Source organism: Haemaphysalis longicornis, unplaced genomic scaffold, assembly GCF_048455015.1.
Source record: "Haemaphysalis longicornis isolate Haplotype H1 unplaced genomic scaffold, Haemaphysalis longicornis Haplotype H1 scaffold_49, whole genome shotgun sequence".
Lineage (NCBI taxonomy): Eukaryota > Metazoa > Arthropoda > Arachnida > Ixodida > Ixodidae > Haemaphysalis > Haemaphysalis longicornis.
Window position 1 is genome coordinate 1,593,779 of NW_027526384.1, and position 25,244 is coordinate 1,619,022.

The following is a 25,244-nucleotide window of genomic DNA, read 5'->3' on the forward strand; positions in this document are numbered from 1 at the left end:
CGGCGTAAGGCCATTTCTAATTAGGAGGTCTGCAAGTTTCGCTCTATATTTGCTTGTTTCTTAACTGCCCCAAATTTTATTATTAGCATTATAGTACCCACAGATAATGTGCGGCTTGGCCGTCGCCGTGATTATGTTTTCCAGCCTGGACTCATCGAACTTGGCGCCGGGTTGTAAGTAAGCTTCGACGAATATGAAAGTCTGAGAACCAATCATTGTAGTTGCGCAAACGTATTCGTTTTATTCGTAGGGCGAGAGTGGAATTTTAACTACCGGAAACTCCGTACGGAAGCTAGAAGAAGCCGGCTTGTACCATTAACTTTTGTGAGTGGACGAAACAATAACCACTTAAGCGGAAGTTTTCATCTACTCATGACTCGGGAATGACAAGGAATGAGAATGAATTATATTTGAAGAAGGTGACAGAGATCAACCAGCTTAGACCGCAAATCACGGGCGTTCCGCTGGAAAATGGTGCATCTTTTGTACGGCTGTTCAAGGACAGTGTTGCCGATGGTGCTGCCGTCGTTGTCTCCCGATCATGAATGACGCAACAGGTAGGGAGCAAGATGTCATGAAGAGAGGTTGCCGAGCCATAATAGCAGCAACTTCAGGCAAACTGCTTGAGGATGGTATGGCGGTGATTACGGCCTTGAGTGCCGCAAATAACATCAAAATTATCAGTTGGCTGAAGTCAATTTTCATTGTAGGAGCCTGGGTTTCCCCTTGCGGTTCGGTTGCAAGGTCAGTCGCTATGGGTAGCACAGTATTGATGCAAGTTTGTGTCGTTGGTTGTTGCTCTTCAGGCTGGGGTTTTTGGTGCTTTCTCGAACAGTAGATGCATAAGACATTTTAGATGCAACGCATCTCTTTACTCGCCTTGTCCCGCGTCGTTGTCGTGGCGTAGTCCGAATCCCTCCCCCATTTTCCTCGCCGCGGCAGCTTCTCGCTCCGCCGCTCTCACCGCAGCGCCATCTGTGCGTCAGCGTGGTCAGCGCGCAGCTTGCGCTCGGCTGCGCTCGCTCCCGTCGTCGTGCCAGCTGTGCGTTAGCGCGCAGCTTGCGCTCGGTTAAAAATTTACACCATCTTCCCACGAGGGGAACCATGGGGTAGATGCGACACATTGGGGGTGAACATGCTGCGTAATTAGGATACACAACCACAACAATCCACACGCTGACATCGCTAACACAACGCAAATGCAACGGCAACCCCCGATGCGTTCCATCTACCCCATGGGTCCCCTCGCGGGAAGATGGTGTAAATTTTTCGTTGTAGCGCTTGTGAGCAATGAGAGCGAAACCTAAGAGCTAGGTGTTGCACCAACTACTTCTGGATTAGGGGGTGTCTTGCGTTGTTTGGGAGCCCTTCCTTAAAGTTCCTCAACTGCGCGTGCAAGGGTTGCGGCTTTTTTCTTGAGGCAGGCACCGAAGGTTGCAGGATGTGGTCCGTTACAGTTCGCACATCGAGGTTTCGCGCGCGAGGTGCAGTCTTTGAAGCGGCGCGGACCGGCGCATATTTTTCCTCGCTCTGGCCCACTGCACTGCTTCATAACATGACCGTGCCTTGGACATTTCAAGCACTGGGGTGCTATTCCCAATTGTTCCTCAATGCGACAACTGCTGAAACCAAGAGAAATTGACTTTGGTACCGCGGAGCCGTTTGGGAACTCCAAATTCACAGTTTTTTGGCGACGCTCCGATACTACACCATTTTTTTCAAGAGTCCCATCTGTAAGATGGGACTTCTTGATTTCGCAGGTAGGAGCGTTCTTCGTCCGTGTACTCAAGAGGGACGTCATGAATCTTTCCAAGCGTCGCTGAATAGGAAAGTAGTAGACGAGCTTGGACCATCATGCCAACAAGCTCCATCATGGCAAGAAGACGGTTTGCAGCGTTCAGGGACGATGCAAGGTGACGATACGGTGGCGGCAAGATCACCATAGTTGTTGAAGGAATGCATACAAACTTTTTCCTGGGCAGTCGAGACGACTGTCGATGCAAGCGAGTTGGCATGGAGCCTTCAGAAGGAACAACCTCGTTGCGTTGAACGAATCCCAACTGGGATGCCAGCAGACCTATATTTCTTATATCTGACAACGGTGAATACAGCCTGATTTCCCTCTTCATTTGCCCGTTCTGGATGTTCCGGCCCATACCAGTCAAGACCACTGTGCCCGGCATCACCAGGAAGGAGCAAGTTCCGGCTCCCGCCCTAATGTTCTTCGCTCTTCGCTCTGGACTATATTTCACCGAAATACAGACATCACACATCTGTACACTGATGGGTCGGTGTCATCCACATACTCCACTATCGGGGTGTGGATACCGTAATCACGCACCACGATCACGGCCATGCTCGGCCACGAAACGTCAACTACGGCTACAGAGCTTGCAGATCTGAGGGTGGCTTTCTCTCACATCACCAAGCAGCCCGCACGAGAATGGACTATCTTCAGACTCCAGGGCTAAACTTCAATGTCTAGCGTCATTTCAAAAATACAAGCTTCTGTTTGACACACACACCCTACATCTCCAAGCCCTACCAGAGCAACATCACATAGCGCTCCAGTGGATTCCTGCCCATTGTGGAATAACTGACAATATGAAGGCGGACATTGCTGCATTCATTGAGCATAACCATCGTACATCGGCAATATCCATGCCGTTCTTCAGAAAAGCTGCCTCGGTCCTTGCATCTAGCCTGTCATGGAACATGTACCGAGCAACCAGTGATGCCATATCACGTCGTTACGCGCCGCTATCTTCCATTGATCCATAATGCAAAATGCCACGACTCTCCGCGCGGGTAGAATCAATTCTGCATCCCATGCGGTTTAAGGTTGCATATACGCGCAACTACCTCTTTAAGATAAAACGGACTACGTCGCCACTCTGCCCACACTGCGATGTGCGAGAACCCCTCCAGCACCTGCTCTGGGAATGTGTTAGATTTAGTGCGCAAAGAATCTCCCTCACAGTGTCTTTGGGGCTGCCGCTTTCCGTGTTCATTCAACTAAAAGACGTTTTAGGTCCGTGGGCATGTCCCAAATGTGCATTACGGGCTACAAAAGCTGTGATGGAGTTTCTGCAACACACCAGTATATACCAGTCTCTGTAAATAACTCAACGCATCTGTGTTCATCGAGTTCTTCAACATCATCGCCATCATCTTCTTAACGTCATCAACTGACGTAGCAAGTTGGGCATTTTAGCCCGGCCAACATCGCCAGACTTCATTAAAGCTCGCTCTCTCTCTCTCTCTCTGCTATGACTGCCCCTTCTGGTAATGGCTGGCGAATGTATATGGACCTTTCCAGTTTAATCTTCCTGAAAGCAGCTATTTTAGCCATTTTACCGATATAATTGGCGCAGTCGGCAGGATGACCCCGGTGCGCATGTGCACCACAGTGCAGAGCATGTCAAGGCTTCAAAAGTGTTTAAAGAATGGGAACGTCTACCTGAGTGATATATACCGGGAAAATTAACGAACGACAGCTGTTCAAACTTTCACAGAATTGCAGACTTCATCAGTCGTCGCTCAGGTAAAAACAATAGGCTATTTCAATTAGATGAAAATTTCAAGGTGATTTACCTGGCTACCCAAATAAAGCATTGCTATATAGGTTTATTCAAAGTCCTGCCGACAGGGTACAGCCCAATACGTATACCGCTCCTTACTAAACGCAAAATCATCGGTCACTTTTTTTGTACATCGGCCGTATTGGAAGTATTGTAACTGCTCCATATATTGAAGAATTTTGACTCAAAACAGGAACGTATAAGAACATGTTAGTTACGTTCCCTCACAGTGCACCGCATTCGAGATACAAAAAATACAGGTTATTCGGTTATTGCGTGGAAACTCGCACCTTGTCTGGTTGTAATTTTTCGTTTATCCCTTTCCCAAGGCATTGTCCTAACGGAATAGCTCATCGCCCGAGTGAAACCACTGTTTAAGAAATGACATAATTCCATCATAACAAAATACAGGCGCATATAACTAATATCATCATGTTGTAAACTGATGGAACACATGATATCTAACTAAATGAAAACTTTTTAGAAGAGTGAAACATCTTGTCGCCATTACAGCACGGATTCCTTATGGGATTTTCTACCACTTACCAGCTAATTGCTTCCATCCATTCATTCTCGCCTGTTATTGACAAACCAGGCCAGGCGGACGTAGTCTGTATAGATTTCAGTAAAGCTTCGGGTAGAATTTCCAACCCACAGTTAATTTTAAGCTCAATATAATAGGTTTCTGTCCACCCTTGTTAACTGGCTAAAATGTTATTTATACTCTTACATGCAATTTGCCGACATCAGGGGTTTTCACAATGTCTTCCTAGTAAATTCCGGCATGCCGCAAGGTAGTGTGGACCTCTACTTTCGTTGATTTAAAAACAATGATTTGAAAAACTGTATTTGAGAAGGTGTTACGATAAGTTTATAACAGGACGACTGCTTGTTGTCAGCACTATAATTTCCCTTAAATATCACCAAGCTTTAAATGAAAGTCTCGAAGCCATAAATAATTGTGGCGCCCGTTGGAACATGCAACTCAACGCTGACAGAACCGTATTCATGCGTATTACTAGCAAAAAGCAACCATATGAATATCAGTACACAATTATTGGCATTTCTATCTCTGAAACGGACAGTTTCAAATACCTTGGGGTTACGATAAATTGTAATTTAACTTGGTGTACACACATCCTTCAAGAATGCACGTCATCTCGGAGAAAACTAGGCTTGCTGAGACATAAACTGAAACACTCACCTTCGTAATAAAGCTTCTTGCCTATTACACAATAATACGACAGTGCTTAGAATAAGCACGCGTAGTTTGGGACCCGCATACTAAAAAAGACATTAATAATCTAAAAAAATCTAAAATTAGCTTTTTCATATACAGTCGATACCACCATCTTGACTACCCAACCAAATTAATTAAAATTAACAAGATCCCCACACTGGAATTTCGGAGAAAAATAGCCAGGCTGAAATTCCTTTTTCATTTAGCACAAGAAAATTAACGACTTGACACATCGGCCTTAGTCAGTCCGTTATCATCGCGTCCCACGAGGCATTATCATTGCGCTAAATTCACGCCTATCTCAGTGCGCTCAAACACTTTATACTCCTTTTTAAGTTTTCATTTCTTCCGCGCTTAATAACCGATTGGAATAATCTCTCGCCTGAAATTTTTTTCATTCAGTAGCATGGTAAAGTGCAGTCATGAATTTTTTTATTGCCTAATTTTTTTCTCTCACTTGTGCTCCAAAATAATTTTGTATTGCCTTGTTCACATGGTTTACACCCGGCTAACAATTATATAATTGGTCTCCGCCGTATTGTTTAAATGTAAATAAAACACTCATAAATTAATAAACGAACCTTTCTAAGCGGAGCGGAAATGCCATGCAATTACTGCAATATCAAAGGCACACTGTGCCCCGGGTGCATACGAGCAGCACCGTAAGCATATATGATTAGAAGGCAAAATGGTCCTCCTTGAATGAACCAACGAATTATGGTAATCAAGTGAATACCGGGAAAGTGGAAATTCTCTCCTGTGGAAAACTACCGGCATTTTCAAGTAACATACACCCAGGGGCATTTAACGCGAAACGCATAGGATCTAATCCTATCTAACCCTATCACAGACCCTTAATTCCTCCCTCATAAAATGGAAATCGCGATACAAATCTTGTTACATATGAGGAAAGCATTTGATATGGTTTGCCATGCACTGTTGTTGAACAAACTGGATACATATGGATTCGGTAATGCCTCAAATAACTTATGTCAAGCCTATTAACAGCTAAGCTGTTTAGCAAATCACTATTTGCGTGTCCGCAGTTAAAAATTCCAAGAAAATGCCGAGCGCACGTGCGAGCTTGCCTCGCGGCAACCACCCGGCCGCTAAAAAACCAATAAATACAAGCGCTCGTGTGTGTGTGTGTGTGTCTTTCGGTGACCGCCCAGCGTCCCGGGCTCACGTTTGTTAAACCGCGCATGCTCATTTAGGGAGGTTGGCCAAGATTGACCAAAAAACATTAGTGTTCGTCGTAATCGTCGCAACACTTGCTCACAACGAAAAAAGCACGTCATAGTGTACGCCCCTCCAAAGTGATTTCCGACACTTATAACTTCCAAAAAATTAAGGAAGCTCACATTTAGAACAAGAATGATGTTGTTAAGGTAGTCGCGGCAGCAAAGAAAAAGCAAATCGGATGCAATCGTCGACTTAAACCGTCGTGATGGTCGCGAATGGTGCCTGCAGCTTCGTTACCTCCAAGTCTTAAGCGTTAGGGTGAGCTTTCTTCATTTTTTTATCATCTAGACAACAGAAAGTAGTAATTGTCATTCTGGGTATAAAGCAATCACATGTGAGGCTTTGTGTTGGGGGCAATTGTATTTTCCATTTTCATAAACGACCTTGTCCGTTGCTTTTTCAGAAGTATTACTGTGCGCAGATGACACTGTTTGAGTTGCAGTTGCTGATTCTTTACCAACCAATGAAAATAATGTCATGGCCGATTTATCAGACCGTTCAAAGTGGTTTCGCACAACAAATAATCATTAATACTGATAAATCAAAACGTTAAACTTTTCATTTAACGTCAATACACCTGAGTTAGGAAGCATTTATATTGCCACAGAAAATGGTAGAATCGAAAATGTCTCTTCTAATAAATACTCAGTAGTTATTTTTGACCAAAACATACACTGTGAGGACCGAATCGGTAGCGTGTGTAGAAAACTTGCTTTAGGTTGCTACACACTAATAAAGGCCCGTAAAGACTTTCCACTTAACATTCTTCGCTGCCTCTACTTATCATTATTACAATGTCATTTATAATAACATATTCTCCTTTTCATTGCCTCAGCAACACATTATTTGTACAGCTTCGAGTGCTCTGTTTCACATCTATCCGTGGCTAAAAATTGCTCTTTTAGTCAACAGCAGGGTAACTTGTAACTCTCCCCAGGCTTTAATTTGGTTTTCTTTGCCGGCTCGCAAGATGAGACAGCCAACAAACAGAAATTTCAACCTCCCTTTCTGTAAAAATGTACATAATAAAAGGTTGATTGAGTTCCTTGGTACGAAAGTATGGATTGTAATATCAATTGAAACTAAACTTGCAATACATTTCCCATTGACATGTAACACGTTTTACTTCTTTAATCAGCATTTATAGTTTTCTGTGGTTGCGTAATTCTTATATTTTTCTGTCCTTCGTTTTACGTTATTTTGCAATTCAATAGTATATCTCTGTATTGGGCCGGACACTAGCCTCTTGCTTTCGGTCAAAATATTTGGTGTAATATTTCTTAGGTGCATTCAATAATGTTGCCTTCTAAAAGAAAGAACATAATTCTGGGTTTTTCGATTGTCTACAGGAGGTTAAGTCTTACCCTCCACGGAAACGACATTCACGGGCATGTGAGCTTGCACGGCAACCTGCTCGTGTTGCATTGAGCTTCCATATAGGTCCATCCTGACACAGTGCGTATACGCCTATATTCGAATCTGGGGGCATAAGAACGCCTTTAACACAGACTGAACTTAGCAACTATTAACACCTTTGCAATTTATGATATTAGAGTTATACCCCTAAGCTTACTATACTGATAGTTCCTAAACTGATAAACTGATGAGGTCGCAGACACTTTATCCCTACCGAAAAAAAGCACATGGGGTCCCTCCACAAGCAATAACTTACCCGCCACTGTCCAACGTTACGTCACCCCTACCATGAAAACTATCGCAATGGTGCATCTGCGCATCCCTACGTACGCCGATGACCTCCCAATTTCAACACGCAGGAGGTAACACTCACAAATTAGAGAATTCAAATCAAGGCCTGTCCATTAATCACCCCGCAGTTAAACTCTTTACGGCATTCAGAAAATTGGGTTTTTGGTCTATCATTGAGTTTCCCTCCCCTCCGCTGCAGCAAAACAATTAGGAGCAAATGCATTGGTATTTTGCCTACCCCCGAAATTCAACCTCGCAGCTCAACCTCAGCTCCCGTGTCACCCACAACAGATCCCCACATTTCCAGGATATAGTAACTCTCTGTCGACTATAGTTCATTCATAACAATGTTTAAACATTCAACTCACCTCCTGTGACGCCTGTAAGTATAGGGTAAAAATCTCAGTGAGTAAATTTTTCTATTTCCGTAATTAACATTCATGTATTAAACTTTCCCGCACATCACCGTTAGGATATCTACTATTCATAACGTATAATTCTTTTCCCAAAGCATTGGAAAAACGTGCGTATAGCGTTTTCGAGCACCTACAGCAACATGCAACCTTCGCTGTCCTATATTTGGAGGCATCGCGCTGGAATCATATTTTTATAATCATACTTTAATGCGATATTTTAATAACCATATTCCTCTGGAGTCTCAGTGCATTTTCGCTAAGTAAATTGCTTTTCGAATACTTTGAAGGCACACGGTATTTCTAGCGGACACCGATGTTTCTAAAATGCAAGAAGGACGGCGTTCGTGTTCTTCGTGACCTTTCGAGCGCATGGATTCTGGCTGGCTTTCTTCCCTCACATTACATGTGGACTCAAATACATTAAACATTATCCCTTTATATCCTTGTCAACTTGGTTACAGTAACCCTCTGCTGCATTTATGCTCGTTTATTTTAAACTTTTATTCCACGTTGTCTTGTGCTTAAACCATGCGGTTAAAATGGTTTGAAAAGATGTATGGCCAGTAGATAGGACGGAGAAAAGGGCGATGTCCATGTGCGATGTAGTTCGGTCCGTCGAAAGTTCGAAAGTGCGACGAAAGTAAAAAGAGCATTGTGCATCCAGGAAAACAGATTGCTGAAACGAGGGAACCCTGGTTGCATAAAAACTTTTTTTTACCCGTTCCGAATATAGCTTAGATGCTGTGGTTATGCTGACAGGGCAGGACAATACAATTGCATGCCAAATAATTACGATATAAAGCAGTGTTGTTTTCCTCGATGTTAAATTGACCGTAAGCTGCGAACAGGTTCTTGTAACACCAGAAATGCATTTCACTCCCTCTCTTCTGGTGGCTTCTTCATTGCTGGTCGCTTTTTCACAGTAAGTATATAATTTTATAACGAAGGGCGTTGCTTACTTCCTTACATAGACGTTACTTATGCCTACGGAAAAAAATAGCGAGACCTGGTTTAACGAAAACGAGCAAAAATATTTTGTGAGATCTGTTCCTCAAATGTTTTGTTATATCTCCATATCTCCCTGCATTTTAGTCTCGCTGGTATCACAGCTTAAAGCAATCGTGTTTTCTGAACTGAAATACGGCAATGCGGTGGTTGCTGCAGTAGGTCAGACGATTTATTAAAATCTTACTATGAAGAGACCTTGATTTCAAGCCGTACGTTGTTAAAAAGAAACGTTTGAAAGAGTGCACGCTTCCACAAAACAAAATTGTTCATATAGAATTCTCCTCGTGGTAAAAAAACCGTACCATCACTGCGGCGTGTAGTTATAGCTTCTGAACCTTTAAATTTAGAGGGCCTGCAATGTTACGGCGGAGCCACTATCAAATAACTTGAAAACTACTGACTGGAACAATTCTCATCGGCGGGGAAGTTGATACAAACCTAGAGTACCTTCATGACACCATAACAGGGTGCGAATTGATAACAGGACGTAGCACCAATAACGACGCCATTACCGGCAATGATGTCCCTTCTAATGATACCACTATCTCGCCTCCAATAACTTCCTCATTAGCTTGGTCAGGAACATGCCCTCATCGAAGAACTAATAGATGCTGCAGCTGAGGGATACGGAAGCAAACACGCGATTGTCACAAACCTCCACGTAAAAGAAACTTCAATAGAGACATCGCAGTTCATTGGCCCCCGAATAGACAGATACAAGGCTCATAATAGTTATGCACATCTCTTAGTTATGCAATAGTTATTCAAATAGGTGGTGCACATCTCTTCGCCCTCGGCTTAGACCACTATCGTGTTGTACATTGTTGTACATGTCTCTGCGGCTGCAGAAGTCGTACGCGGTGCTTCAAAACAGGCCACAGCGGCAAAATACCAGTCAAGTGCGCGAAACACAAACGATACCGACAGCAACATTTGTACTGGAGCAATAAAAAAATTGTGATGAATCCCTCTCCATAAGGAATCGGAAAGAATGTAACAATTGGAGAAAGACTATCGGTGTACATACTTGTCCATCCACTAATCGCGCTATTTAAACCAAAAAAGACCCGCAGTATGCCTCCTGGACGTGGGGATCATCCTTCTCCTCCTCCTTCCGATGGATGCCGCATCACTTTTCCTCATGAGGAGAGGTCTCATGATACCTGAGTATCAAGAACTCTACACTCAGCAGGCACTCTGTTTATCTGACTCTTCCTACGGATCTTCATTTAAACTTGCGCTGCACAAGCTCTCCAAAGGCCTGAGAACGCATTTTACGTGAAGCGCCGGCTGAGGCTTATAAATTACGTACATCGAAAACCCAAGAGTTAACTTGCGACTGAATCCCTGGTTACACGGCGGAAGTAACCGCAGTTACGTTTAACCCTGGTTACTAAACTTTAACCGCGGTTATCGCAAACTGCGGTTTTGGCGGTTACACGCGAAATTCCAAGTGTGTCGACAGCGGTCATTTTGTTGTGAGTGTAACAAACGTAAACTAACAAACTTTTAACCTGACAATAAAAAACAAAAAAGAACCAGTGTAGGCAAGAGGAAATATCGTTAAAACAGTTGCTTCAGACCCAAGCGCGGCGCACTCGCCCGCGGCAAGGGAGGGCCTTCGCCAACAGCTCGCAATGGGTCGGCTTGGTGTTAGGAACTTTAGGCTTAGTATCGCAGTAGTTACTTGACCGCCGTTATCTCTACAACTGTGGATTGCAATACATAGCACAATTGTTCACCACCGTAATATCCACTTTCTCGCATGTGGGAGTTCTTTTGCGTGATCAGATTGATTTCGAAGAGCCGCTACAAGCTGTTGCAGCCATGGTCTGGGCCGGTTCGAGCCGCTTCCAGTGCCGCGCGGGCAGGCGAGCCAGCATGTTTGCAGGCACGACCGACGTGCGCGCAGATCGCTTCCGAGGGCTGAAAGCGCTTCATGATTGCCTGCTTTGTCCATTTTTGGGGAGAACGGCTCACAGAATTCACAAATTTAGCACGGCTTTTGTTGTGGGCCTATTCGATTCAGCCTGCACCTCTTGAACCAGTTAACAGCGGTGCAAACTGGGTTCCGCCATACTGATTAATCAGCGGAACCAGAGCTGCATTTTTTTCGTCTGCTTCTGCACCTCCTCGGAAAAGAGTGCAGGCAAAGCAATGAACTCGCCCTGCACCCGTCGGCACCACCGGTGAAGCCAACGGCGCGGTTCAGGTGCCGCGAGCTGCACGACTGAAACGTACGGCGAAGTGCTGCACCACCTGAACTGGTTCCTGTGGTGCAGGTGGAATGAATAGACCCAGTAGTTGATCGAGTGGATCGGAAAACGAGCCGCTGCTCAAGGGCAGTCGTGCTGACTGCGATAGCGACGCAAACAACGCAAGCACCTCTAGGGGCAGCTTTGGGGCGCCCGCTATTTGAGGACCTTCGTCTCCTCCGAACGCCAGGTAAGTTTTTTCCGCCTCCGCTGATGCGCCGCCACTTGCGTCCGAACTGACTTGTGCGAGTTTGAACACTGCGGCTTCGGCAACTGCGGTTAGCGTGACCGAACTGAGGTGGCCAAACTCAGTTTGCGTTAATCGTGGTTAGCGGAGCAACCGCAGTTTCGTCTGTAGTGTAACGCAGCAAACTGCGGTTTTGTCTAACCGTGGTTTGCTTAACCGTGGTTAACTGTGCCCGTGCAACAAGGGTATGAGTGAAAGAAGGAGCTGAGAATTCTCCCTGCAGTAGAAAAGGCCGCTGCAATGCGAAACGTACCGCCTCGTTCACCATTGTGTTGCAACTGCGTGCCATAGAAATGTATTATTAAAGAAAACTCAAGCACAAAACCAATAAGTGTAAATAAATATCACTTTTCGTTATCTTTGGGTAGCTTTCGTGATCGGCTTAGTGTTTTTATAATCTCTATAGTGCTAATCGACATAACGATTGCATGCAAGGCAGAAAGAACCTAGTCGGCTTGGCGGAGACATGCGTAACTGTTTACATATCTTGAAAGGAGAAGAGGTCACAACCATGTATAAGTTTGTATAGACAGAAGAAGCGTCGGCGCCACACGCAGACGAAGTTCACATAGCTTGCCTGCCTCCAGTGAATCCCGTAAAGCGCCTGGGTCCCGTCACCCGACACCTAGTGTGACCGCCGTGGGCGCCTTCGAAACGGCCTCCGGACTGTTATGTCTGTGCTGTGACCTGCGAGGGCAGTGTGCGTGCGTGCGTGCGGTGCGTGTGCGTGTGCGTGTGCGTGTGCGTGCGTGTGTGTGTGTGTGTGTGGGCGTGCGTGCGTGCGTGCATGCGTGCGTGTGCGTGCGTGCGTGCGTGCGTGCGTGCGTGCGTGCGAGCGTGCGTGCGTGCGTGCGTGCGCGTGCGTGCGTGCGCGCGCGCGCGCGTGTGTGTGTGTGTGTGTGTGTGTGTGTGTGTGTGTGTGTGTGTGTGTGTGTGTGTGTGTGTGTGTGTGTGTGTGTGTGTGTGTGTGTGTGTGTGTGTGTGTGTGTGTGTGTGTGTGTTGTGCGCGCAGTGAGTGAACGCTGGGAAATGAACACGACTCACCCACGCCGCCCGCTCCGCAAAGGACGCTTACGTGGCGGTGGATGCCTGCAGCAACCCTCCCCATTCTTTTCTATGTGTACTTCTTTTTCCTTTTCTCGATATTTTTCCAATAAACTCATTCTAAAAACGGAACCCAAAGGAGACACATCTTCGGTTCTAGGCTCCTGCACGAGTGGCCTCGCCACCCCGTAACGATACGTGCAGTAGAGTGGTAACTTGTTTTCGAATAGATTATGCCTCTACGCAAGTTATCAGCCAGCTCGTAAGAAAGAGAAGAAGAACATCAACAACAACCCAGCGCCTCCCTCCACTGCTCGCTCCTGGTGACTAGAGGGAAGAGGTCTTATGGACACTGCCATATGGAATGACTTAGTGAGGCGTGCTCCCAACATAGGGGGCATGCTGACGAAGGGAATTCTGTCGGATGGATGTGGTGGAGGCGAGCTCTGCTTGGGAAGGTTTTCGTTTGCAAGAGCCGCCAACTACGCGCCTGACTTATCGTAAGGGATGGATGCGGCGGGGGAAATTGTCGACGCGAGAGGTGGTAGTGTTCTGTATGTCATTAAATGTGATCAGTCGGTCTCTGGCGGAGCGCGCCTCGTGGTGAGGAACGATACTCACGTCGGCTCGGTGTGTGCGTTCGCGAGCCATAGCGTGTACGGTTTCATTCCCCTCTATGCCAGTGTGGGCTGGGGTCCAAATGAGCTCCACTGAGTCCTCTGGTGGATTTTGCTTGAGACTTTTGAGCGCCGTGGGAGATATATATCCCCCGGCAAAATTTTGAACGCCCATTTTCGAATCTGTGATTATAATTACCGGATGTGGCCTATGTGTGAGGGCGACGTCAACTACCGCCTCTTCCGCCACAGAAGGTGAGGTGGTTATGACTGTGAGGGTGTTGAGTGGAGCAGTGCTTTTTTTTGACCGGTGATCGCTATAGCGTATGCCCCGTGATGCCTGTACTCCGCTGCGTCAGAGTATACTACTTCCGAAATATTTCTGAGCTGCCTGGCGAGAGACCGGGCTCTTGCGTTGCGTCGTGACGAATTATGAATAGGATGCTTGTGCCTAGGTAGAGGCTTTACGATTATTTGCTGAAGTATATCAGCAGGGATACGTAATGACTCCTGAGTCTGCTGCGAGACTGGAATGTTTTGCCGCGAGAGAATCTGCTGTCCCGTTCGAGTGAGCTCTAAGCGTATTCTCTGAGAACACAGGTGAGCTTCAATGAGCTCTTCAGCGGTATTATACACTCCGAGTTTGTTAAGCTTGTCGGTGGACGCGTTGGGGGGAAGTTGAAGGGCAGCCCTGTACTAATGAGGCCATTAATTTTATCCAGTTTCCTAATGAAGCCATTAATTTTATCCAGTTCCCTTTTACTGGCTCTAATGTAAGGTAAAGTGTAGAGAAGTCGGCTAATGAAGAAGGCTTGGATAAGCCGAAGTCGGTCACTTTCGTCCATCCCACGATTTCGATTTGTGATTCTTTTGAGGAGAGCAATGAGCTGGCCCACGTGGGAGCTCAGGTGCTTAATGAGCTCCGAGTTAGACCTATTCTGCTGCATGGTAAGGCCCAAGACTTTAATTTTAGGGAGCCGCGGTACCGTGTGGCCCTGCACCTGGATGGTGATTTGGGCTGTCGTCGCCGTTCTTTTCTTTTGTGGAAGCAGCAGTAACTTGGATTTGGTAGGTGTGAACTTAAGGCCAGCCAGGGCTGCCTGTTGTGATACCACACCTTTCCTGCTTGGAGGGTGCTCTCAATGTGTCCATCGCTTCCCCCAGCCACCCATAGGGTGATATCGTCCGCGTATATACCAAAACGGAGATGCAGGATCCGCCTTAGTGCATGGGCGACCGGCAGGAGGGCCAAGTTTAAGAGAATGGGAGAAATGACCGCCCCTTGAGGAGTGCCCCTACTAGCCAAGTCGTACGGTCCACCCTCGTTTTGGCCCATTCGGATAGTAGCGGTGCGGTCGATCAGGAACACCCTTACATAATTGTAGACCCTGCGACCTGGGTTGATGGAGGTGAGACCGATCATAAAGGCCGTGTGGTCTACCGTATCAAAGGCCTTTTGTAAGTCTAGTGCAAGCAGCGCTGTGTTATCAACTTGACTGGTTGCCTGCATGACTTCATTCGAAAATTGCAGGAAAAGGTCTTGCGTCGACCACTTAGGGCGGAAACCTACCATTTCACATGGTAGTGCATCCGTCTGGTTGATGTGCCGGGTACGCCGAGCTAGAGTAATATGTTCGAGGACTTTGCCAACGCAGCACGTAAGGGATATTGGTCTATGTTCTATAGCCATGGGCTTACCCGGCTTAGGAATGAAGAATATTTTGGCTGTGCGTCACTGCTTAGGCAGGGTGCCAATTCGCCAATAGTGATTGTAATACTCACTTCATTTGGCGACAGATTTATCGTCTAGGTTCCTCAGCATTTTATTAGTGACAGAATCTGGACCGGGGGCCGAGCCTGTTCTTACATTTTGTAGGGCGCCTCTGACTTCCGCTTCGGTTATGTCCGCATCTAGGGCTTAGTTTTCATATCCCTTGTAGTCCGGGAGAACCACTTGTGCACCATCTGGGATGTAGATTGACCTAAGGCGATCCATGTTTTGAGATATTGTGCGGGGGGTTAGATGGACGAGTTTTCGGATATTATGGGTCTGATCTGTTTTGTTATTTTGGGGTTTGAGGAGGTGTAGCAGGAAAGTCCAGGTTTTCCTCATACTTAGCGTGCCCTTGAGCTGGTCACAGATGTGGTGCCATTGCTCTCTGGCCAACTGTTTGGTGTAATTTTGTATTGTAATTTGCAATTCAGCGATATTTCAGTGGAGGACTCTGTTGCGTTTGTTGCGCCGCCATCTCTTTTGCATGCTGCGGTAGGCCATCCATAGATGCTGCAGGCGAGAGTCCACTCTTTCTGGTGGTACTTCGGGATAAATTTTACTTCTGGCTGCTTTAGCATCCTTAATTAACTGTTGCGCCAGCTCACTAAATCCATCTGCTCTGAGAGGTCTTCGGATGGTTTCTGATCTCTGATTTTGCGAAATTTGTCCCAGTCCGTGATGGGGGTGTGTCTAATCGGAGCTGTGTATTGTTTCACAGGCAGAATGTCGGGCTGGATAATGTAGTGGTCACTACCCAGCGTATGCTCCGTGCACGTCCACTGCATTTGTGAGATTCCGACAGATAGCGTGAGGTCTGTGGAGGTCTCTCTTTGCACGCTAGTGCCGATTCTGGTGGACATGTACGGGTCAGATTCAGGAGTGAGGTGACGCTTCTGAATCTGCTCCCATAGTAGCCTTCCCTTTCTGGTCGTATATGAGTAGCCTCAAGATGTGTGAGGAGTGTTGAAGTCCCCAACTATTAAGAGAGGATTGCGCGCTGCTTTCTCTTTAGCTACCTCGAGCAGGGAGCCAAACCTATGATGCTGAGCTCGAGGGCTGCTATATACATTCAAGATAAAAATACTGCAGTCCGTTTTACTGCGGGGTATGACTTCTATGAAGACGTACGGAATTTCCGTTTCCGCTAGCTTCACAAGATCTGCATTGAGATTACGTTGAACCAAGACAGCAGTTATGTCTGAATCGGAGCTTTGGAAGCTTTTGTAACCTGGCAATTTGATTTTTGCGCCTGCCTCTTGGATGGCTATGATATCCGGAATTTTTTATTGGTATTGGACATGAAGCAGAAGGGCGTCCCTTTTCATTCTGTATCCCCGGCAATTCCACTGCCAAACTCGAGGTGTGCTACAAATCTTGTGCAGCGCCATCAGGGAGATCAGGGAGAGATTGCGAGATTGCGTGCGGGGCCATTATTACACTCATGGTAACCGTTAGCTTGGCGACCTCTGCTTTCAAGGCCTCTACCATTGCTTGCATAGACGCTTGGTTATCCAGAAGTGTTTGATGGAAATGGGTATATTCAGCTTTTTGCTCGTCGAGGGCGCGCTGGCAAGTGCGCTCGACAGTTACGAGTCTGTCTTCGGAGGTTGGCATACTCTCGCCAGATGGCTCAGACCCCTGTGTTGCACGTCTTTTAGGGGGCGGAGGCGTTGAGGGTGATTGTGGGGAAGAGGTAGGGAGGCTTGATTGACCTGCTCGGCAGGCAATTTGGCAGCACGCTTAGGAGCCTGGTTTTTTTGCATGAGCTTTTCGTTCTCCATGCGAAGCTGAGTCAGTTCTCTGCGAATCGTTCTCAGCTCGTTTAGGAACATTTCTGGAATTGGCGTGGGAGGGAGGGGAGACTGCAGCCAGCCAGCAAGAGGGAGTCGTTGGGTGCTCACCTTTGCTGTTGAGTGGAGAGAGCGAGATGCCAGGTCGGGCTTGCTCTTCTGGGCGGCTTGTTTGGTTTAGCTTCCTGCGGAAGAGGTCTTAGAGACCTGTTTTGGTCCCTGTTAAGTCCCCACTGTGGAAGGCCGAGTGTTGGCAGCCACTTGTGCGTACGTGGGTGATTGCCTCCGTGGTTGGAAACGGTGGGGGCAGTCCGCAGAGCCTGTGGGATAAGCTCCTTCACACACTATACACTTCGGAACGCACGGGTGGTTGTCTATAGGATTGATGAGCCCACACAGTGAGCATCGTGGCTGTGGCTGGTTTTCAGGGCAGACGCTTTGGCGGTGGCCAGTACGCCAGCATGTTGTACAGGCTTCCGTCTTTCGTTTGAATGGCTTGCATCGGTACGTATCTGCCCCGTACCGAACCCAGAAAGGCACCTTCATTTGTTCGAAGAGTATTTGGACGATGTTCGAGGTATTGAGCCTTTTTTCCTCCAGAATCCCTATGTCGGGGTTGTAGTGCATAAGGATATGGAGAATTTGCTCAGCCGTGTCTGGGCTGGGGATGTTGAAGATGACGCCGAGTGCAGTGTACGCTGGGGTTGAAACATGCGCTGCGACCGGATACTGCTGCCCGTTGAGTTCGAGGTCAGTGACTCTGGTATATCTCTTGGCACGTTCTTCATCGGGAGTACTGACGATGATGAAGGTCGCTTTCGGTTGTATCTGGACTTGGTCTGTGTCGTTGGGCGTTAAGCATGCGGCGTTCATAATGAGGTCTGCCAACGTGGCAACTGGTACCGATGTAAGAACCAGTCCACCTCTAGGCCTGAGAACGATCTTGATGTCCGTCTCTGGCAGCGAAATAATGGGAGGATTACCTGTTTTCTGCTTGCGGCGTCTTCGCTCCGACGTGCCTCTGGTACCGGCGGTCGTTGCGGGTGAGCCTTTGTCGGGAACTATGACGAGATCTCTGGACGCTTTATTTTGCATTTTGCGCCGGGTGGTAAGCCAGCCTGGCTGTTCCGATTCTGCCAGGTCGATATCTTCCCCTTCCACCATGCTTTCCTTCACTGAAGGCTAGGCATTCTCTGAATTTTTGAGTAAGAGTTGAGTGAAATCCGAGTGTGAAATAGAAAAGAAACAGTACTTATTCCCCTCCAAAGCTTACAATGCTTTCCGAAGGAAAAATACATTGTTCAGTCAATATAAATCACAGGCTAAATTGGGCAACACCACAGCTTTGCTCACTGCTCCACCGCCATATCAGAGAAGACTTAACATTGCGTGACAGCGGCATTACTGTACAAAATAGCCTTTAATAAGACATGAACCGGGGCCGGACGACTAAACACGGCGCTGCACTACCACCAGGAATGTACCCTTAGCTCTTAAGCAGCCAGGGATATTAACGCATCATCATAATCATCAACCTGCTCAGGTCCACTGCAGCACGAAGGCCTTTCCCATTGATCTCCAACTGTTCCTATCCTCCGTTGCTCGGGAGCACAGTTTACTCCCCGAATTTCCTTATTTCATCCCTTAATCGGGTTAATGCCCTTCCGCTTCTATACCAATCTCTTGGTATCCACTCTGTTACCCTAATTGTCTACCGGTTGTCGGTTCCCCTCACTACATGGCCTGTCTAAAGTCCATTTCTTTTTCTTTTATTTCAACTATATCTTCTACCGTACTTTGTTCTCTAATACAGGTAGCTCCTTTCTGGTCCCTGAGTGTCACTCTAACATTATTCGTTCCATGGCCCGTTGAGCCGACCTAAGTTTGCTTTCTAGCTGCTTCGTAGGACGCCAAGTTTCAGTCCGTACGTCATCACCGGCAGTATAATCTGGTTGTAGATTCTTCTTTTGAGTGCCCGCGGTAGCTTACTTTTTATTATTTGGGATTACTTGCCGAGTTCTCCCCAACTCATACCTATTCTGCGGCGGATTTATCTTTCGTGCTTGGGGTCAGCGTTTACCTTCTGTCCGAGGTAGTTGTATTCCTTTACTTCTTCTATCATTTCGTTTCATGAGCTGAATAGGACGTTTTTCACAAGCTCATTCCTTATTAATTTAAATTTATTCTTATTTATTTTTAGCTCCACGGCCATGCTTTCTGATTGTAGTTCCTCAAGCATTGTTTGCAGGTGCCCGGCAGTCTCACTCAGCAATACTATGTCGTCCGCAGACCTCAAATGGCTCAAGTATTCCCCGTTTATCCCTGTTCCTATGTCTTCCCAGTCAAGCTTTCTAAACACGCCCTCCATACTTTATACTCAGAAGCTGTCAGATTATAGACTGCATCAGAAGATTACCCTGCTAACCGACCCGAGGTCATTGAATAGTAGAATGCTGTTGGAAATGATTGTACTTTGGAAATGATAACTCTTTGGAAAGGATACTACCTTTCTCCAGCTACAAACAAGACGGAGTTTCTGTCCGTCGTTGGTTGTGAACCCTGACTAGATTATCAAATGCCATCGGGAAACATCCGTAACAGCATTCATAATGAAATGTCCAAGCCACCCTTCGTCACTGAGAACAGACAGCCGTAACGAGGTTTACCGGCCTCTAGTGGGCAATCGACACGGCACATCCCCGCAGGGGGAGACGCAGGGTATTGTTCCCCCAGGGCGCACTGTATACCAGGTCTTCCCGCTGTACACACCTGCAAGTTAAAGGAGTACTGACACGAAAATTTTATGCTCCATTTTTATTGCTTTTATCGATGCTCAATGGTCTGGCGAACCCGAAACAGCACTTTAAATATTAGAGTGTGCTATAATTAATTGCACTGAACTGCCTGAAAACCTTTTGTTTTAATTTCCTGCCCTTTCAGCCCGAAAAGGGCTTATGACAGAATCCTGGCGTTTCCTCACCGCTTTGTGCGGTCGTCAAAGCACTGCGGAGGCCAGTAGAGGCGTCGTTTCGACCACGCCGCCACCGGAGCTGAACGGCTGGGCTGCCTGAAGGTGCCAGGCCTACCATTGCAGCGGAAATTTCATGACCGCTTTCAATTAAAGCACTGATGGCGACTTCTATTGCGATTCCGGGCTATATTATCGTTTCCTTTCTCGTGTGTGGAACTTTATTTTTGCCAACGGTGCCTTTCTGGGCAGGGATTATGCCTGTAGCCAGTGTTGTACGGGTTTCTCTAAAATAGTAACCAAAGCTCGTTCCTTGTTCCTTCCCATTTGTGAAAGGAGCTCCCGTTAGAAGTTGCTATATTGAGAAAGGAACGCGTTCCAGTTACACTTCAAACATTGTAACGGGTCGTTACAGTAACGTTCCACTTGATCTTAATTAAAATCTGGTTTCGAATAATCCTGAGGCGATATGAAGTGAACAATTTAATACTCACATCGAACTACGTATATTACGCGAATATGAACACCGCCGGCAGTAGGTTATCTGGAGATTAAAAGAATTCAACGAAACTCTCCTAGAAGAATTTTTCCGGGGAGCACCGGGCATACTCCAGGCACGCTTAACTGCAAGTGTGGCGTACATCTATTACAAGTGCAACACATATGGCGCTTTCTACTTTCTACTCACATGCACGAACATAAATGTCTTGCACAAGAAACCGCATAGAAACGAACCATACCAAGGCGTTTAATGAATGAGTGAAAATGGTGTCCAGAATACATAATCGCAACATCGTAGAGTTCTCTGTTTAAACAGAGCAAGAGTTGCATTTCGATTTTGGTGTCCAACAGGCAAACCCGTCTTTTTCGTCAACCCTTCGCTGGCAATATTGAAGAGCCGTACCACCAAAGCTCTTGAGGGTACTACCGTGTTGTACTCGAGGATAAGTTGGTTCAGTCCCTTAGGCTCCAGAGACTGCCTCCGCAAGCGCTCATAGGCGTGAGCTAGCATACATCCCGCGCTCTCCATGGCCAGTGGTTGTTTTGTGTATATTTTGTTCGACTTCCGTTGAAGCACTCTGTGGTGCCGTGCGCATAACTTTGACCGTTCCTGATTGGCCCTTATATTGTGGCCCGCGCTAGCATCGGAGCCAGAGCGTCAACAACAGAGCTTCAGAGTGTTACTCTGCCGGATTGAGAGTTCATGGTCGTCTTTTTGACGCAGCCTTGTCTGCTGTAACTTTGTCCCACAGTTTTTAAATTTGGTCTCCGGCTTCTCGTTGTCGGAGCGGAGGAACTCTGCGCACGGCAGCAGCCGGCGACGAAATCAGTTTTCTTTGTGACAGTATCTTCCAGACAAATTCATTGTTTCTTTATTGTTGCGACCTCTTGAAGGGGTGCTTCATCTGGCTACATGCTGCTCGCCACAATTGCTCTTGCTGGAGAATGTGTTATGTTGTCGCACTTCACCTGGAAGTTCAGCTTTACCTGAAGCTCTGCCTGGACACGTTCGCGCTAACTTTGTGTTCCGGAGCGTGACACGCCTTGTTCAGTGTGCATTGGATCGCAAAAAACATTTTAAATGCATAGCATTTTAGTAACTCACAATGTCACGCGGCGTTGGCGTGCCTTGTCGTAGTCCGCATGCGCGTCTTGTCGTAGTCCGCATGCGCGCCTTGTCGTAGTCCGCAGCCAGGAAGAAATAAAATAACAGTTTCCGGCGCCCGGTTTCGAACCCATGACGCCGCGGGCGGAACGCAAGGTGCCCGGCGCCCTACCGACCGAGCCACGAAACCGACACACATTTCGACGCACCGAACGCGCCTTATATCCTTCACTCATTTCTCGTTTGTTTCGAAAGCGCCACAAGTTGTCCCGCGCCTCCAAAAGATGGCGACACGGGTCCCGCAATCAAGAGATACGACTTGCCGGCGCACCCCCTCGGAAATGCTGTGCATTTGATCGTGCCCCTCGCGAGGGGGATGTCTTTTTTTAACTGGGTGGCCCGGAAGAAATCCCTGAGATATGGACGGTGCGGGAGTCGGAACGTTGTATGAAAGGTGAGGACAGTCCCCCAAAATCCGTAGCGTGTACCCTTACGGGAGTATACGCTACTCGGCTCGCCATCACTGCCCGGCTGAAGCAGTGGTCGGACCCGGTCTGTAACAATTCACCACAGTCGTGGCACTTCTATGATGCGAAAGAAAGGTGGCGCTATAACGCAGAGCAAAATTCCAGAACCAATCGTCAAAGCAAACCTGGCAATGGGCACATCAAGAAACCGATTGACCGCTCGGTGCGTGAAAAAGATTACGGAGGCGTGTTCGAGTGCCATGGCCGTGCCGTGTGGCGGTAGAACGTCCGAGGACAGATTCGGCTTGCTGTTCTCAGGGGTGGTTGCTGTTTTGCAGGAGATCAGATAGTTCTCGCATGGCTTTGGGTGTCAGCAGCAGTATTTCAAGAATATGAGGCAGAAAACATGACACCTTGTTTTTACACGCGGTGAGCGCACGCTGGCGACCCTTTTTGCTAGATCAAGTCAACAATATGCGTTTTCTTTTCCTGAGCTTTTTTTCCCTGGTTGTCGGCAATCAGCTACGTCGCACCGAGGCATACGTTACAATCACGACAAATAGTGTTTATCAGGACACGCAATATACCCAGCAAACTGCTTCTGAACGTCGCACTTGCTGAACCGCCTCAGTGGCTGTAACGCAGGTTCGATTCCCGACCGCGGCGGATGCTTTTCTAATTGAGACGAAACGCGAAAACGTGCGTGTGACGAAATCTAGCCGCATGTTAACCAGGAGCTTCATATTAATGCGGAGCCCTCAACTACGACGCAGCTCGATATCACAGCCCAGGTTAACATTCCGCGCATAAACACTGAACATGTTTTCGTCGCGTTTGCTGAACCTCCACTTCGCTGAAATACTTAATTGAAGGGATGCGATAAAAATCAGTATTTACATCTGGAAGACTTCCTGATGTCCAATATAGCATGTATAGCACGCAGACAAAACGTACCAGCCTCTTATCACGCAGAAGAGCATATAATAATCGTCAACTTAGCTAGGCTAGGCCCACGTAACACGGGCATTCAACTCCTCAATTTGCAGCGATTCAGTCATATTGGCGGCGGACTGGTGTCCTAGTTTAGCGATGTTGCATAAAAGCGAATCCGGAGAAAAGGAATCCCCCTGCGGTACGCAATTCAATTTTGAGTTTTGAACCTGCACTTCCTGTTCAATAAAAATTGTAGAAATTCTTGTATGCAGCATTGGGAGAATTTGGCTTCTTTGAGATGCCCGATGACAGGATCGGTATAAATTTTGCAATGCGTAAGAACTTCCGAGTCTTGTATGCAGAAACGTATTCGAATTCAAACTGCTTGCGATGTACGAGCAGTCTTTTCAGCGCCTCATGTCTCAACACTTATTTTATTAAATTTATTTGGAAAAATGTAAATACTAATTTATGATCGGATTCACCTGCCCAGAATGTGGTGGAACATTCAGGCTTTCGTGTGGTGTACTTTTGTTTCAAACTTGCAAACGGCGGGATTGGATTCCCTTGGCGTTTTCAAGCCTGCATCAGGCGCTCCAGATTGTTTACTTTGCGGTGACTCAGGAGAATTTTCCAGGAAATGGGTGCCTTACCGAAAGAAATTATGTAGGTTTTGTAGGGAAAAAAATATTTAAATATTATAATGGACCAGAAGTAGATGACTAGAGAAGCAAAAGTAAGAATATTATAGAAAGAAATAACAAAGGTAAAAATAACACCATTGAATGAAAAAATTACGCGCATCTTCCCGCGAGGCAACCCTGATGTGATGCGAAGCATCAGGGGGGGAGCGTTTGGACTGACGCTGGTATTGGATTGCGTCAGTCCACTAGCTGAAGGGACTATCGCTTCTATCACGTCTTCATCGGAAGAACATGCACGGAGGTATCGTCAAGCAAAGTCAAGTCAAGTGCGAGAGCCAGCGCTGGACTGATCCGGCGCCGTGCGCTCCCCCGCTTATATTCCCGCTTTTGAAAGGAGAGGAGCCGGGGGGGGGGGGGGGGGAGAGAGTCGCGCGCATGCCCACACATGCGCGCACCCAGAGCAGCGAGGAGCACACGCGGAACTGTTGTTATGATAATGAGACAGAGTGAGAGTGCTGCGCGCAGCTGTCGGAGGGAAGAACGGAGGAGAGTTGCGCATGTGCAGTGAGCATGCGGACAACGCCGCGACAACGACGCTGGAGGGACATACCCGTGAGCAAGAGATGCATCGCATCTAATAAGGAATTAAGAATCACGAAGTTAGAATGTGCACAGACGATGCAGTGAGCTAGGCGCGCATTGGCTTGACAAGGGAATCCAGCAGGGCCAAATGATATCTAACACGGCAGACGGCCTGATTCGATGATGAATAAGTGTAACGCGTGAGAAAGATCCCCGTGGCAGAATCCGAGTTCTTTCGCCACGAATGACCAAATCAGAGTAGCAGACAGCGGGACGTTTAGCCGCCTACATGTACTTTCTAAGTATCTTCGTCTTATCGAGGAGAACCGTCGGCAGGAGAAGAACAAATGGACGATCGTTTCTGGTTCATTGCAGAAAGCGCATAACGGCGACGGGGTCAGATTACAGCGGTGCAAGTAATAGTTTAAATTTCGCACGCGACAGCGAAACCTAGTGAGGGTGTCTCCAGAAGCTCCCGACTGGCTTATGCTGCACTTCCATGAGTACCGGAGGTGCTCGAGCTCCGAGTCTTTGTAAGCAGAATCAGGCATACTTTGAAGTAATACAGCCTACGAAAGCGAGCCGAACTAATGAAGGTAATGGGCGACATAACCTCCACTACTGGACCGCCCAATGCCATTCCCGCCAGAGCATCTGCCGATTCATTAAGCCAGACTCCTGCATGTCCAGGTACCCAAACCAAACGAAGTTCATGGAGGAAGGAAGGCGATGAAGAAGCAAGGGCCTGACGTAGGATGGATGAAGTTGAGGAAGTAACTGCAGAACAAATAGATGGTGAATCCGCGAGAAATATTACCTGTCGTTTCGAGGAACCGAGCTTACGAAGGGCCAAGACTATTTCGAAAAATTCTGCGTGGAAATGTGTAGTAAAGTTAGGCAATCGGAGGAAAAAGGCCCACTCTAGACCAGGAGAAAAAACACCCACGCCTGCCTTTTCCTTCTGGACAGAAGCATCGGTTGCAATAATGGCGTGCAATGAGAAACCGTTCAGATGATCCTGTAGGAGGCCTGTTAAATGGTTCAGAGGGAGTCATCTAGCGTTATAGGGAAATATTTTATCAAAATAAATATGTAAGGGCGAGACTCTTAAATAGGGAAGCCG

At 47.1% G+C, this 25,244-nt stretch overlaps 1 long non-coding RNA gene across 1 annotated transcript in view; it reads left to right on the plus strand.

Annotated features, from left to right (window-relative positions):
- The first annotated feature begins 8,981 nt into the window (after window positions 1-8,981).
- LOC144137740 (uncharacterized) overlaps window positions 8,982-25,244 on the plus strand; it is a 93,579-nt gene continuing 77,316 nt past the window's right edge. Inside the window, exon 1 of the long non-coding RNA XR_013315724.1 lies at window positions 8,982-9,108. This is a non-coding gene — a long non-coding RNA (uncharacterized LOC144137740). The remainder of the gene's footprint in view (window positions 9,109-25,244) is intronic.